Below are 12,534 nucleotides of genomic sequence, written 5' to 3'. Positions count from 1 at the left end.
AACCTCGACTAACATCCAAACAAGTTCAAGCTGCCCTGAAGTCCGAGGGTACAACAGTGTCAACTCGTACTATCCGTCGGCATCTGAATGAAAAGGGACTGTATGGTAGGATACCCAGGAAGACCCCACTTCTTACCCCGAGACATAAAAAAGCCAGGCTGGAGTGTTATGATTGAGTCACCGTAGATGGCAGACACAAAAATAGAAGCTACGTCCAGAAAACCAGAGAAGTTGGCAACTATCAGATTGCAGACCCCTGAACCTATCAACACAACTAGCAGTAGCCGTGGGGGGTTCCTACGATGCCCTAGACCCCTCGATCACAGCTGGAGCGCTAAATAGCCTAAAGACAGAAAAGGAAATCTAAACTGCCCCAGAGCAGACCCCCAAAGTAAAAGACAGCCCCCAACATATAATGACGGTGAAGCAAGATGAAAAAACACTCACACAGATAGAAAGATAGGCTGAGCAAACGATGGGGCCCAAGCTAGCTAAACAGAACAGGAAAGGAAGGTTGCTGTCTGCAATCTGCTAAAACCCTATCAGAGACATAAGCCAACAAGCTGATATGAAAAAGACCCTGAAGCAGCTAGGCTTCAAAAACTAAATCAGCACTCAGGTTTTTTCAGAAGACAGAGCTAAAGGAATTCAGCACACCCCAGCAGGGAATGGCAGAAATCCAGAAAAACAAAGCAAAACAAAGTCAAAGCACAAATGCAAAAAGCCGAGCAGAAAACTTAGCTTTAGAAGAGCAGGAATTCAGACTGGTCTCCAAGGATCCCACAGAGAAATCACCCGCAGGGCAGAAGGGCGTCGGCAGCCTTATATCCAGTCAGTAACTCCACTCAGCCAGTCATCATCATCAGACTCAGGTGTTTGATAATCAGGCTCACTACCTTTCTTTACCAGAAGAGGGAGTTCCTCGGGCCTCAGTAGTGAAGGGGAAAATGAACTCACAACAGTACCTCCCCCTTGAGGAGGGGTCACCGAACCCTCAACCACGCCACCAGGGCGATCAGGGTGAGCCCGATGAAAGGCACGCACCAATCTTTTGGCATGAATATCAGAGGCAGAGACCCAGGAATTATCCTCCTGACCATAACCCTTCCACTTAACCAAATACTGGAGTCTCCGTCTAGCCAGACGGGAATCCAGTACTTTCTCTACCTCATATTCCATGTTACCTTCAACCAATACAGGGTTTGGAGGTGCCACCCCCGGAACAACAGGTTCAACAAACCTCTTCAACAAAGATTTATGGAACACATTATGGATTTTAAATGTGACAGGAAGAGCCAAACGAAAAGAGACCGGATTAATAATCTCCAAAATCTTGTAAGGTCCAATAAATCTAGGCTTAAACTTAGGAGAAGCCACCTTCATAGCGATATTTTTTGATGATAACCAAACCATATCACCAACCTTAAACTGGGGACCAATTGTCCTATGTCGGTTGGAAAACCGCTGGGCCTTTTCCTGGGAGAGTGATAACTTATCCACCACTTGGTCCCAGATCTGGTGCATTCTCTCCACCACAGTGTTAACACCTGGGCAGGCAGAGGGCTCCACCTGCCCTGAAGAAAATCGAGGATGAAACCCAAAGTTACAAAAAAAAGGTGACATCAAAGTGGCAGAACTAGCTCTATTATTTAAAGCACATTCGGCCAAGGGCAAAAGTGAAACCCAACCATCCTGATCAGCAGAAATAAAACATCTCAAATATGACTCCAAGGTCTGGTTTGTTCTCTCTGTCTGCCCATTGGTCTGAGGGTGAAAAGCAGAGGAGAAGGACAACTGAATTCCCAGCTTGGAACAGAAAGTCCTCCAAAATCTAGACACAAACTGGACTCCTCTGTCAGATACAATGTTCTCAGGAATCCCGTGCAAACGAACCACCTGTTGTAAAAAACAGGGGCACCAACTCAGAGGAAGACGGCAACTTAGGGAGTGGTACAAGATGAACCATCTTAGAGAACCTATCACAAATCACCCAAATAACAGTCATCCTTTGAGAGACAGGCATATCAGAGATGAAATCCATTGAAATATGGGTCCATGGCCTCTTGGGGACAGGCAAAGGCATCAACAACCGACTAGAGCGAGAACACGATTTAGACCGGGAGCACGTCCCACAGGACTGCACAAAATTCCTGACATCACGAGACAAGGAGGGCCACCAAAAAGACCGACTCACCAGATCTCTAGTACCAAAAATACCTGGATGACCAGCCAAAGCAGAGCAATGAACTTCAGACATCACTCTCTTCTTCCACTGGTCAGGAACATACAACTTTCCACTTGGACAACTCTCAGGTTTGTCCTCCTGGAACTCTTCCAGAGCACGTCTCAAATCGGGCGAGATGGCAGAAAGAACTACCCCTTTGCCTAAGATGGTAGCAGGCTTGGTCACCACAGGAGAATCAGCAAAGAAGCTCCTAGAGAGGGCGTCTGCCTTGACATTCTTAGTTCCAGGAAGAAAAGAAACCACAAAATCAAAACGTGTAAAAAACAAGGCCCACCTAGCCTGTCTAGGGTTCAAGCGCTTAGCCGACTCTAGGTAAATCAAATTCTTGTGGTCAGTGAGGACCACGACTTGATGCTTAGCTCCCTCCAACCAATGTCTCCACTCCTCAAATGCCCATTTCATGGCCAACAGTTGCCGATTCCCCACATCATAGTTACGTTCAGATGGAGAGAACTTTCGGGAAAAGAAAGCACAGGGATTCATTTTAGATGTTACAGGATCCTTTTGGGACAAAACAGCTCCTGCACCAATCTCAGAAGCATCCACCTCTACCTGGAACGGAAGTGAGACATCAGGTTGCCGCAAAACCGGGGCGGAGGTGAATCTTCGCTTCAGCTCCTGAAAGGAAGAAACAGCCTCCGGAGACCAATTTAACACATCAGCACCCTTCTTAGTCAAATCAGTCAATGGCTTGGCAATACTAGAAAATTTTGCTATAAAATTTCCGATAAAAATTAGCAAAACCCAAAAACTTCTGGAGGGCCTTCAAAGAAGTGGGCTGAACCCAATCGTAAATGGCCTGTACCTTGGCCGGGTCCATTTCAATAGTTGACGGGGACAAAATAAATCCCAAAAAAGAAATCCTCTGTACTCCAAAAAGGCATTTAGATCCTTTGACATACAGGGAATTCTCCCTCAAGATCCGGAACACAGTCCGAATATGTTCCACATGAGAATCCCAATCCTTGGAGAAGATCAAAATATCATCCAGATAGATAATCAAAAATGTATCGACAAAATCTCGGAAAATATCGTTCATGAAGCACTGGAAGACAGAAGGGGCATTAGTGAGCCCAAAAGGCATCACCAGGTACTCAAAATGTCCCTCCGGAGTATTAAACGCCGTCTTCCATTCATCCCCATGCTTAATGCGAATAAGATTATACGCCCCCCTGAGGTCAAGCTTGGTAAACCAGCAAGCACCTTTAACTCTGGAAAATAGATCAGAAATCAGGGGTAACGGATACTGATATTTAACAGTAATTTTGTTGAGGGCACGATAATCAATACAAGGTCTTAATGATCCATCCTTTTTGGCTACAAAAAAAAAACCGGCACCTAAGGGTGACGCAGATGGTCTAATATGACCCTTCTCCAACGCCTCCTTAATATAGGATCGCACAGCCTCGTGCTCGGGTACAGATAAATTGAAGAGCCGACCCTTGGGAAATTTACACCCCGGGCTCAGTTCAATTGCACAGTCATAACTCCTATGAGGAGGCAGAGATGCAGACTCATTCTCACTAAATACATCATAAAAGTCCGCCAAATAATCAGGAACATCATGCGACTGAGGAGAGGTGGAAAACACCGGAGCCTCACTAAAGGCACACCGACAACCCCAACTCACCACAGACACAGATTTCCAATCCAAAACTGGATTATGAATTTGTAACCAGGAAAACCCCAGAACAATAGTATTATGCAGATTATGCAACACCAAAAATCTGCAATTTTCTTGATGGTCTGGGGCGACCCGCATTACCACCTGGGTCCAAAACTGAGGTTTATTTTTAGCCAAAGGAGTAGCATCAATCCCCCTCAAAGGGATAGGCGTCTGCAGAGGTGTCATCGGAAATCCACAACGTTTAGCAAAATCCAAGTCCATTAGGTTTAGGGCTGCTCCCGAATCCACAAAAGCCTTGGCGGAAAATGTGGACAGGGACCAGATCAGAGTAATAGCCAGAAGAAACTTAGGTTGAACACCACCAACAGAAAACGTGTGTGCAAAGCGTTTCTCTCGTTTAGGACAGACAGAAATAATATGCGAGGCATCTCCACAGAAAAAACACAACTTATTACGCCTTCTGAACTCCTGACGCTGCTCTCTGGAAAAAACTCTATCACATTGCATAGGTTCAGACATTTGTTCAACAGGTGGCAACACCTCTCGTGCAGCTTTGCGTTCGCGCAAACGCCGATCAACCTGAATAGCTAATGACATAGAATCGTCAAGACCAGAGGGAACAGGAAATCCCACCATAGTATCTTTTACAGCTTCTGACAACCCCTTCCGAAAGAGAGCAGCCAAGGCATTATCATTCCAGGTAGTAAGTACTGCCCACTTTTGGAATGTTTGACAGTACAATTCTGCAGAATCACGACCCTGGTTCAATGCCAGCAGGGTCTTTTCAGCCTGATCAATGGCATTAGGTTCGTCATACAACAACCCCAAGGCCTGAAAAAATGCGTTCACAATAGTCAGAATAGGATCATCTGGTTTCAAAGAAAACGCCCAATCCTGAGGATCGCCACGCAGCAAAGAGATGACAATTTTAACCTGCTGCGCGGAGCTCCCTCATGAGTTAGGCTTCAAGGCAAAAAATAATTTACAATTATTTTTGAAATTCAAAAATTTAGACCGATCCCCAAAAAATACATCAGGTGTAGGAATCTTTGGTTCAGCAGCATGTGAATGAGCAAGGTAGGCGGAAATTCCCCGCACTTCCGCAGCGAGCTGCTCCACACGATCAGACAATTGCTTTATCTCCATTGAGAGAAAAAAAAATTCCCCCTACGGCCTCAGAGATATAGAGGAAAAAATATACACACTTTTTTTTTTTTTTTTACAATTCTTTCCTGCTATTGAGTACCCTAGGATCTGCGGTATGGCGGGTGATTCTGTTATGATTGAGTCACCGTAGGAGGCAGACACAAAAATAGAAGCTACGTCCAGAAAACCAGAGAAGTTAGCAACTATCAGATTGCAAACCCCTGAACCTATCAACACAACTAGCAGTAGCCGTGGGGGGTTCCTACGATGCCCTAGACCCCTCGATCACAGCCGGAGCGCTAAATAGCCTAAAGACAGAAAAGGAAATCTAAACTGCCCCAGAGCAGACCCCAAAGTAAAAGACAGCCCCCAACATATAATGACGGTGAAGCAAGATGAAAAAACACTCACACAGATAGAAAGATAGGCTGAGCAAACGATGGGGCCCAAGCTAGCTAAACAGAACAGGAAAGGAAGGTTGCTGTCTGCAATCTGCCAAAACCCTATCAAAGACATAAGCCAACAAGCTGATATGAAAAAGCAGCTAGGCTTCAAAAACTAAATCAGCACTCAGGTATTTTCAGAAGACAGAGCTAAAGGAATTCAGCACACCCCAGCAGGGAATGGCAGAAATCCAGAAAAACAAAGCAAAACAAAGTCTAAGCACAAATGCAAAAAGCCGAGCAGAAAACTTAGCTTTAGAAGAGCAGGAATTCAGACTGGTCTCCAAGGATCCCACAGAGAAATCACCCGCAGGGCAGAAGGGCGTCGGCAGCCTTATATCCAGTCAGTAACTCCACTCAGCCAGTCATCATCATCAGACTCAGGTGTTTGATAATCAGGCTCACTACCTTTCTTTACCAGAAGAGGGAGTTCCTCGGGCCTCAGTAGTGAAGGGGAAAATGAACTCACAACACTGGAGTTTGTCAAAACTTACCTGAGAGCCTAAACGTTTTGGAAGAATGTTCTCTGGTCAGATGAGACAAAAGTAGAGCTTTTTGGGAAAAGGCATCAACATAGAGTTTACAGGAAAAAAAAGAAAAGAGGCATTCAAAGAAAAGAACACGGTCCCTACAGTCAAACATGGCGGAGGTTCCCTGATGTTTTGGGGTTGCTTTGCTGCCTCTGGCACTGGACTGCTTGACCGTGTGCATGGCATTATGAAGTCTGAAGACTACCAACAAATTTTGTAGCATAATGTAGGGCCCAGTGTGAGAAAGCTGGGTCTCCCTCAGAGGTCATGGGTCTTCCAGCAGGACAATGACCCAAAACACACTTCAAAAAGCACTAGAAAATGGATTGAGAGAAAGCACTGGAGACTTCTAAGGTGGCCAGCAATGAGTCCAGACCTGAATCCCATAGAACACCTGTGGAGAGATCTCAAAATGGCAGTTTGGAGAAGGCACCCTTCAAATATCAGGGACCTGGAGCAGTTTGCCAAAGAAGAATGGTCTAAAATTCCAGCAGCGCATTGTAAGAAACTCACTTGATGGTTACCGGAAGCGGTTGGTCGCAATTATTTTGGCTAAAGGTTGTGCAACCAAGTATTAGGCTGAGGGTGCCAATACTTTTGTCAGGCCCATTTTTGGAGTTTTGTGTGAAATGATCAATGATTTGATTTTTGCTTCATTCTCTTTTGTGTTTTTTCCTTGGAAGCAAATTAAATGAAGATAATAATATCAAAGAATTTGTGGTTGCAATCATTTTCAGGAAGAAACAGAGTATTATCTGACAGAATTGCAGGGGTGTCAATACTTTTGGCCAACACTGTATGAATTAAAGATGGAATATCCAAAATAAATTAACGTATGGTAGGTTTCCTCTGTACTCACATCTCAGGAGCTCTGACACTGGGAAATAGCAAAAGAAAGCCAACCCAGCAAAGTCCAAAAGCCAAATGTCGCTCCTACCCTCCTGAGCCATGGCGTGTGCAAAAACGGTAGTGGACCACATATGTGGTTAATGCCGAACACTGCAGAAATTGGGGAAAATTTGTGGGCTGTTTGTTACTCTTTGTAAAAACACATTTTAATGGAAAACATGGAACCTTTCATTTTTTTCTGTCAACATGCCGCTATTTCAAGCAAAGGGTTACAAGTTTCCTAAATACTATTTTAAATACTATAATAGACACACTTTTTACAAATGGGGTCATTTTTGTGTGGGTTTCTAATACATCACCTCCTCAAAGGCTTTGAGATAAAGTTTCTTTAAAAACTGAAAAATTGCTGCGAAACCTAGAGAAGTCTAGTATCTCCCCCCTCCACAAAAAAAAATAAATGTATGAATAACAAACTAGTCCAATGTATAGTAATATATAAGACATGGTAATAAATAACTATTGTGTGCTTTATGACTGCATCTCTGCTAAAGCAGACAGTTCAAAAGTTTGAAAAGTGAACATTTTTTCAAATTTTTGGAAAATTTCCAAGTTTTTTTTTTTTTTATGAATTTAAAGCATAGTGTACTGAATTTACTATTAAAGGACGTGAGAGCAAAAATGGAGTGTATGAACCGCAAATTACATTCAAAAACAGTGTAGAGGCCAATTTCAAGGTAAATTAAATCTTATTGTGAAGAACAAAAAGTAATTGTGAATAGGCAGTAGTTACATTAAAAGAAATAGTTGCAAGTCAAAGGATGAGGACAAAAAAAAAAAAAAAAAAACACAGGTAACACAAAAAATCCCCCCCCCCTTCCTCGATGGGCTGTCAATTTCTACATACTTTTGGTGCCACCTAGTGGCCATTATAATTTTCTTGCATTTGGGTCCCATCTAGTGGCCCAGCATAGATTACTATTTTGAGATCATATTAATGGATTCTTTTGTCTGTGTATCGTCACTAGCTACAGCCATTTGCGAGACTTTTGCGAAAAATTCTTTACTACCTGTAACATTTATATTCCTATTGTGCTGTCACGCTTTTTGTGTCCCCATCCCTCATCACAATTACATTTTGATCGTCACAAGAAAATGTAATTTTCAGCTAAACGAGCCTCTACACTGTTTGCATTTAGTTTGGGGTTCATATACTCTATTTTGTGTTCTTGCGTCCTCTAATATTATTGGGACTTCCCCACGTTGCTCTTTATTGTCCATATTTCATGTACTTTTAAACATAGTGTTAATTTAATATTAACATTAGGGACAATGCGTCACGGAAAAAAAAACAGACTTAGGCTAGTTTCACACTAGCGTTCTCGGGCGCAGCGCAGGGCCGTCACTTAGCTCCGCCCCCAGCCGCGCTCCCTCCGGTCAGCTCCTCCTAGGATCGCATGACGCTGCATGCGATCAGTGTACCGTATATTAACGTTGGGTACGCTGACCTGCGCTGGTCATGCACTGGTCTGATTTTGCTGGCGCTGCGCCCTTTTGGCGCTGCGCCCAGCACACAAAAACGCGCTGTGTTGCATTTTTGTGCTCTGGGCACAGCTCCAAAAGGGCGCAGCGCCAGCAAAATCAGACCAGCGCATGACCAGCGCAGGTCAGCGTACCCAACGCTAAATATACGGTACGCTGATCACATGCAGCGTCGTGCAATCCTAGGAGGAGCTGACCGGAGGGGGCATGGCCAGGGGTGGAGCTAAGCAGCGGCCCTGCGCTGCGCCCAAGAACGCTAGCGTGAAACTAGCCTTAGAACCACAGAGATGCATAAAATCGTGCCAACGTTATTACTATATAAAGTGCTGCCGGATTCGAATTTTCCAGCATTAACCAGAATTTTGGTCTTTCCCATTCTGATATGGATTTATATATAAAATAAGATTAAGTGTTATGTATGCACGTTTTAAACTTTTAAGAAGGGGTGTATCTAATTTTCTGTTTGGGTCACACTTTAAGCCATTAATATCAGGTTTTTTTTTTAAAAAAACCTCAATATGACACAAAGTTTCCTAAAGGTGACTATCTATATAGATTCTCGAGTGACATTTTGACAATATGCCAGGTGTCTACTAAAAGAAAATATACAGCTACAGGTTTATCATCAATTTTTTATTTAGATTTTATTTGCACATTTCAAAAGTGTGAAAACGGTCCTGACTGCCAAAGGCGCAAAACGTCAAATATACCCAGGCAGAGAAAAGGGAAAAAGTTACTAAAAGCTCCAGCTGGAGGGCTAATGCACTCAGGCAATTGGGAATTACACGACCATTCCAACGTGAGGACTAAATGTAGTTATTGAAGATGATTTTATATCTTTACTATTCGTTTAAACCTATGTAAGCATCTTGATAATCAGTTTGAAAGTTACATATCTGCAGAATTGTATCCTGGAGCCACAGTTGAAACCAGAAGTTTACATACACTATATAAAAAGACACATCTGCCTATTTTTCTCAATATCTGACATGAAATCAGAATAAACCTTTCCCACTCTAAGTCAGTTAGGATTACCATAATTATTAATATTTGCCAAATGCCAGAGGGACAGTATGCTTAAGAAATTTTTATTAATTACTGCAAAGTCAAAAGTTTACATACACTAAGATTACTATGCCTTTAAACAATTCCTGACTGCCCATATGATGATTTCATGTGTTTGGAAGCTTCAGGTTTTTGTCAACACCTGAGATAATTAGACACAGATGTGGCTGTATTTTAATGCACACCTGAAACACACTGCTTCTTTGTGTAGCATCATAGGAAAGTCTAAAGAAATCAGCCAAGATATCAGGAAGAGAATTGTGGACTTACACAAGTCTGGCTCATCCTTGGGTACAAGATACCTGAAGATGCCTCGTTCATTTGTACAGACAATTATACACAAGTATAAACAAGATTGGAATGTCCAGCCATCATACCGCTCAGGAAGGAGACGGGTTCTGTGTCCCAGAGATGAACATGGTATGGTCCGACATGTACATATCAACACAAGGACAAAAGCAAAAGACCTTGTGAAGATGATGGAAGAAGCTGGTGTCAATATCCACAGTGAAACGAATACTGTATCAACATGAGCTGAAAGGTCACTCTGCCAGGAAGAAGTCATTACTCCAAAAGAAACATAAAAAGCCAGATTAATGTTTGCAAATGAACAGAGGAACAAAGGCCTTAATTTTTGGAGACATGTCCTGTGGTCTGACAAAACTAAAATTGAATGTTTTGGGCATAATAACCATCGTTATGTTTGCAGGAAAAAGGGAGAAGTTTGAAAGCCTAAGAACACCATCCCAACTGTGAAACACGGGGGTGGCAGCATCATGTTGTGGGGTTGTTTTGCTGTAGGAGGGACTGCTGCACTTCACAAAATAGACAGCATCATGAGAAAAGAAGATTATGTGGCAATACTGAAGCAACATCTCAAGACATCAGCCAGGAAGTTAACACTTGGGAGAAAATGGGTCTTCCAAATGGACAATGACTCGAAGCGGTAACAAAGTGGTTTAACAATAACAAAGTCAATGTAAATTGAAAATTTACTGACAAAGCTGAAAAGCCAGGTGTGACCAATTCGACCTACAAACCTAGATCAGTTACACCAGTTTTATCAGGAGGAATGGGCCCAAAATTCGACCAACTACTGTGAGAAGCTTATGGAATTATATCCCAAATGTTTAACCCAAGTCATTCAGTTGAAGGGCAATGGTACCAAATACTAATGAAGTGCATGTAAACTTTTTGACTTTGCATTAAGTAATAAAAGTGCCTTAAAACCAGGAGTGTAACTACCACGGTCGAAGCAGTTGCCACTGCGACCGAGCCCGGGGGGAGTCAGGGGCCCGGCAGGTCAGAGGCACGCCGACACCAGCAGAAAGTTAAAATCTGTTGCTGTGTAGGAGATTCCTCCCGCACGGCAACAGACAGACCTGCACTGCACCTGACCTGCCAGGCGCACACATCAGCACAGCAGCCGACACCTGAACTAAGGAAGAGCTGAAGGACCTGTGGTGATGTCATCATTATCATAGGTCCTTCACCATTTATCAGGTCCGCCTCCTGATCACATGAAGATGACATCACCACAGGTCCTTCAGCTCTCAGAACAGCAGCTCCATCCTGGTTGTGTGCAGCTCATGTTCTCTGGTATCAGCTAGCAGCAAATTTCTGGTTCCTGCCGTTTCGGTGAGATTACAGGAGGGTTTGGTGTAGTTTTTATTTTGGTGCTTGTGGTAAATCTGTGACAGGAGAGTGTGGGGTGAGATCAGAGCCATTTCTGTGGAGGCTCCTGCTCCATGTGACTGTGGCTCCTCAGTGTTTTGAACGTGCAGCATTGTATGGGACTCAGGGGCGGACACAGACTGTAGTGGGCCCTGTGCAAGAAATTTTTCGGGCCCTCCCCCGTCCTTCATAGGGCAACAAAGTTATGTGAACATATAGATAGGGAAACGGGGGTGCCTATATATATTACCTTTGTTTCATAATCCTCTCCCCATATGTGGTCTACTTTTGGCATAGTGCTTCTCGCCCTATGTGGCCCCCCCAGTTTATGCTGCTTCTCCCCATGTGACCCCCCCAGTTTATGCTGCTTCCCCCCCTATGTGTGCCGCCTGATTCATGTTTCTTCTCCCCCCCCCATTAGCGGTCCCATTCATGAGCAGCCAAGCATCTCCCCAAGGGGCCCCCCCATTCATGAGCAGTCATGCTTCTCTCCAGGGGCCCCCCATTCATGAGCAGCCATGCTTCTCCCCAGGGGCTCCCCCATTCATGAGCAGCCAAGGCCATGCTTCCCTTCTCCCCAGGCCAGGGGCCCCCCATTCATGAGCAGCCAGGCCTTCATGTTTCGGTTCTCCCCCAGGACAGAGCCCCCCAAAATCATGCCTGCCATGTTCAGTTCTCCCCCACCCCAGGAGCCCCCCAAAATCATGCCTGTGCCTCGGTCCCAGTCCCTCAGTCCTGCTCAGCTCTGGTAGTAATCTTACCTGGAGCAGGCAGGGCAGGCCAGACCAAGAGGATCCATCCATTCCACACTGTCCAGTGTCCGCACTCCGCACATTCCTGAACTGCTGCAGCATATGGGCAGGGCTGCCACTAGGAATTTCGGGGCCCCATACTGGGAAAATTTTCGGTGCCCCCCGTAAGACTCCGCCCAGGCTCCACCCCAGCCCCGCCTCCACCCTTCAAACTGTCCACAGTCCCACCGCCCTCTCTTGGAAAACTCCACTATGTTGTCGGAACATAATTATGACATGGTGGGGATATCTGAGACATGGCTGGACGAGAGCCACGACTGGGCGGTTAATTTACAGGGCTATAGTCTGTTCAGAAATGACCGAACAAATAAGCGAGGGGGAGGCATGTGTTTATATGTAAAATCATCCTTAAAACCCATCCTTCGTGATAATATATATGAATCTAATGAATCTGTGGGTAGAGATAAGGGGAGGGGGGAAAAATAATAAATTACTGATAGGGGTTTGTTATAAGTCTCCAAAAATAATGGAAGCAACAGAGAATATCCTCATAAAGCAAATAGATGAAGCTGCGACTCAAGGAGAAGTCATTATTATGGGGGACTTCAACTACCCTGAAATACATTGGGGAAAAGAAACCTGCAGTTCCAGCAAAGGTAATAGG

General features: G+C 44.3%; 1 protein-coding gene across 6 annotated transcripts in view; it reads right to left on the bottom strand.

The window, feature by feature from the left end:
- The window catches only part of ZBBX (zinc finger B-box domain containing), a 346,983-nt gene that overhangs the window by 296,283 nt on the left and 38,166 nt on the right, over positions 1 to 12,534 (bottom strand). The window lies entirely within an intron of this gene.

The sequence above is a fragment of the Dendrobates tinctorius genome, unplaced genomic scaffold (assembly GCF_039654945.1).
Source record: "Dendrobates tinctorius isolate UK_male_01 unplaced genomic scaffold, ASM3965494v1 ptg000060l, whole genome shotgun sequence".
NCBI classification, from domain to species: domain Eukaryota; kingdom Metazoa; phylum Chordata; class Amphibia; order Anura; family Dendrobatidae; genus Dendrobates; species Dendrobates tinctorius.
The sequence above is the reverse complement of the archived record's forward strand: the minus strand, read 5'-3'. Positions and strand labels throughout refer to the sequence as shown.